The sequence below is a fragment of the Cajanus cajan genome, chromosome 1, assembly GCF_000230855.2.
Source record: "Cajanus cajan strain Asha chromosome 1, NIPB_CcT2T_4, whole genome shotgun sequence".
NCBI classification, from domain to species: Eukaryota; Viridiplantae; Streptophyta; class Magnoliopsida; order Fabales; family Fabaceae; genus Cajanus; species Cajanus cajan.
Window position 1 is genome coordinate 24,230,370 of NC_138517.1, and position 4,979 is coordinate 24,235,348.

A 4,979-nucleotide genomic window follows, 5' to 3' on the forward strand; every position below is an offset into this window, starting at 1 on the left:
AAATAACATCCTCGAGAGGCCAAATATGAGGGTTATTACATTAATAAATTTATTAAAATTAAAAGAAAAATTTGTAGGTAACGTTACTTACGGAATTTACCGTAGGTAAATTCCGTAAGTAACGTTACCTATAGAAAATTTCATAGGTAATGTTACCTACGAAAAATTCCGTAGGTAACTTTACCTACAGAAAATTATGTAGGTAATGTTATGTAGGTAATGTTACCTACGGAAAATTTTCATAGATAACGTTATCTACGAGCTTATTACCTACGAATTTTTTTCCGTAGGTAATTAACAGTTACCTACGGATTTTCAGCATTATCTACAGATTTCTTTCGTAGATAATGCTGATTTTTCTTTTTGTGTTAGTGGCTTTGCAATACTGTCGACTACACCAAGTTTTGAAATAAAATTTCATAACCATTTAGCCTGAACCATAGCCTCAAAGCATGCCACAAATTTAGCTTCCATAATGTATGCAACAATGACCGACTACTTCACACTTTTCCATGAGATAACTCCTCCAACCAACATAAACAAATAATCGAATGTAGATTTTCTTGTATCTACACATCCGACAAAGTCTGAATCTAAATATCCAATCACCTCAAGATGATCAGATCTCCTATAAGTAAGCATGTGTTCTTTTATACCTTGCAAATATCTCAAAACTTTCTTTGCAGCTTTCCAATGGTCTATACCAGGATTACTTTGGTATCTTCCCAACATCCCAACTACAAAGCTAATATCTGATCTCGTACAAGTGTGAGCATACATTAAGCTCCCAACTATAGATGCATAAGGAATTTCTTCCATTTGTTTTCATTCCAAATCATTTTTTGGACATTGCATGAGACTAAATTTGTCTCCTTTCAGAATTGGAACAGGAGATGTCAAACATTTATCCATTCTAAATCTCTCTAAAATTTTATTAATATACGCTTTCTGAGACAAGCCTAGCAATCCTAGTGACCTATCTCAGAATATTTCTATTCCAATCACATAACTTGCCTCACCCATATCTTTCATTTCAAAATTTCTAGAGAGAAACTTGTTAGTCTCATTTAAAAGACCAAGATCATTAGTTGCAAGTAAGATGTCATCAACATACAAAACTAGAAAAATGAACTTACTCCCATTGACCTTCAGATATATACACCGATCAACAATGTTTTCCTTAAATCCAAAGGACATAATGGTATCATTGAACTTGAGATACCACTGTCGGGAAGCTTGCTTAAGCCCGTATATTGATTTCTTAAGTTTACACACCATGTGTTCTTTTCCTTTCTTTATGAATCCCGTTGGTTAATCCATATATACATCTTCCTCTAAATCCCCATTTAGAAAGGCGGTTTTCACATCCATTTGGTGTAACTCCAAATCATAATGAGCCACTAATGTCATGATAATTCTGAGAGAATCTTTTTTAAAGACTAGTGAAAATGTCTCCTTATAATCAATGACATCCTTTTGAGTAAATCCTTTAGGAACTAGTCTGGCCTTGTAACATTTTGAGTTACCATGAGAGTCACGTTTGGTCTTAAAGACCCACTTGCAACCAACTCTCTTACAACCTTCTGATAACTCAACAAGGTCCCAAACCCTATTCTGTTCCATAGATTTTAACTCACCTTTCATGGAATCTAACCATTTCTTAGCATTATCGCCATTCATGGCCTGTGAAAATGTAACTAGGTCATTTTCAATTCCTAAGTCATTTTCTGACTCTTGTAGATAAACTACATAATCATCAGGAATAACATATCGTCTTTCTCTTTGTAATCTTCTTAATGTTATTTGTTGTGATTCTTCTACTATAGGTTCATTTACTTCAACATCATTGTGAGTAATGGGATCATTAGTTTGTTGTTCTTCATGGTTATTAATTGGTTCAATAACTTGAGGAACAACAACTTTATTAGAGATACAAGTTAATGGAACTTGCACTCTCATTTCTTGAATCTCCACTTTGCATGATGTTTCACTCACACTAACTTCACCATTTTCAATGAACCTAGCATTCCTAGTTTCAATGATCCTTGTAGTATGGTTTGGACAGTAAAATCTATACCCTTTTGAATTTTCTGGATAACCAATAAAATATCCACTGATCGTCCTAGCATCCAATTTCTTTCCTTGTGGATTATAAAATCTAACTTCTGCTGGACACCCCCAAACATGTAGGTGCCTTAAACTAGGTTTCCTTCCAGTCCACAGTTCAAAAGGAGTCTTTGGAACTGCCTTACTAGGAACCCTATTCAATAAATACATGGTAGTTTTTAGAGCATAAGTCCACAATGACATAGGTAAAGAAGAGTTACTTAACATACTCCTAACCATATCCAACAAGGTTCTATTATGCCTTTCTGATACACCGTTTTATTGCGGTGTATCTGGCATTGTGTATTGTGCACATATGCCACGCTTTTCAAGGAATTTAGCAAAGGGACTAGGATGTTGTCCTTTCTCATCATACCTTCCACAATACTCACCACCCCGATCAGATATGATAATTTTCACCTTATTGTCTAATTGCCTTTCTACTTCTTCAATGTAAATCTCTAAGGCTTTTATAGTTTGAGATTTATCATGTAGCAAATAGACATGACCATAACATGAATAATCATCGATGAAGGTGATAAAGTATTTCTCTTTATTGAAAGAGTTCACATCAAAAGGTCCACAAATATCGGTGTGTATAATTTCAAGAAGCTGACTACTTTTCGTGGCTCCTTTCTTTGTGTGTTTTGTTTGTTTACCTTTAATACAATCCACACATACATTCAGATCAGTGAAATCTAAATCAGGAAGGATTTCATTCTTCACTAAACTTTGTAATCTTTCCTTGGAAACATGTCCTAAACGTTTATGCCACAAGTAAGCAGAACATTCCTCCTCTAAACCACGTTTAGTGCCAATATTATGATGCAAGGTCAAAAGTGTTTCAGCAAAAAGATTATCAAGATTTAACTTATATAATCCATCACATAATATACCACTACCAATTAAGTGTTTATGTTTATACAAACTGAAACATCTATTGCCAAATTTAATAGAGTATCCATTAACATCAAGTTTAGATAAATAAACTAAATTCCTAGAAATACTAGGTACATAAAGAGTTTCAAAAAAATCTAAATAATGATGTCCAGTGTCAAGGATTAAACGATAAATCCCAATTGCTTCTACTGGAACCTTCACTCTATTGCCCATAAAGACAAACTTTTCATTTGGCTTTGTGGTTCGGGTCGTAAGGAATCCTTACATTGTATTAGAAACATGAGTTGTGCATCCAGAATCAATCCACCAAGTATTATAAGAAACTTCAGCTAAATTTGATTTGAAACATACATAAGCACTAGGCTTACCTTTCTTTTCGAACAAGCCTTACATTTTGGACAATCCTTTTGGAAGTGGCCATTTTTTCTACAAAAATGACATTTGTTGCCACCCGTCCAAAAATTTGAAACCCACAATCCCATTTCATTCGACATCAAAACACCCACTTTCAGAAATTTGCGGCCTCTCGTCATTTCCTCAAACCATTTCCATCTCCCTTTTTAATTTTTCACAACAAATAATTTGCATTGTTGCACTACAAGCCAAATCTACTATTTCTAATGTAAAACCCCATTTTAATTCCCATTTTCCTATTACTACAAGTGTATTTCTTCCCACCCCTTTCCATATTCCTATCTCGCCATCTATACACACTAACTCCTCCATCAACAAATCTCAACTCCCCATCCAAAATGAAACTCCTAATTAATCTTTTGACATTTCTACCCCACCAGGTGGCGTCTACTCACTTTTTCGGTAACATATCGGTTATTAAATACTAGTGAGTTTATTGTCAAGCAATCTCCACTAGGGATGGCAACGGGGCGGGGCGGGTACGGGTTTCATGATACCCGTCCCTGTCCTCGCGAGCCAAATTCATCTCCATCCCCGTACCCATACTCGTCGGGTATGAGATTTTCATCTCCATCCCCGTCCCCGTCGGGTATCGGGTATACCCGTACCCGTACCCGTACCCGTCAATTTTTTTTTTTTTTTTTTATAAAAAAAATACAATATTTTTAAATTAATTTTTTAATTATATTATAATTATAATTAAGTTATTTCTTTATCTCATATTATAATAAATAATCACACATAAAAAAATATTAAAATTCTTTAATAAAATTAAATTGAAAGTGAGTATTAAATTAAAAGTGGAAACGGGGACGGGTACAGGTACGGGTACGGGTACGGGGTGGGTAAGTACATACCCGTACCCGTACCCGTACCCGATTTAATATATCGAGTTTTACTCGTACCCGTACCCGCACCCGGTCAAACTGGGTATTTCCCGTCAAAGTCGGGACAAGTTCAGATATTACCCACGGGTACAGGTATATTTGCAATCCTTAATCTCCACTGCCCATTTACACCTCAATTCTTGTGTGTTTTTATTTTCTTATGAAACTTGAGGATAAGATTCAAAGTGGGCCCGTTGGTAATGTTAAGACAAGCCTCATGCCCAAAAAGAAAAAAAATTAATTGGCTTAGAAATTATAACCACTCAATCTATTTAAAATTTGAATCTTAATTCATGTAATTCAAATTAACAAGCTAAACTGAGTTATTATCTGAGTTTGAATCAAATCAAATTTGAATCAATAAAAACCTCATATTAAACTCGAGTGGAGCTATGAGAGAAATCAAAATAATATTTATTAGAAGTTAAATTATTAAATAAGTATCAATATATAAAATTTATTGATCCTTAGTTTTCGGTTAGCAAAACCCAGTTTATCAAAACAAAAACAAAACAAAACAAAAAAAATCAGTTTTCACGTGACTTAGGAACAATACGTACCTTATATGCTTGTGGAGTACATGCTCTAATCACGTGACAAGTTTTCGCAAATGTTTTCAGTTTTCAGAAGCAATAAAGCAGTGTGTAAATATTTAGATACATATAACATAAC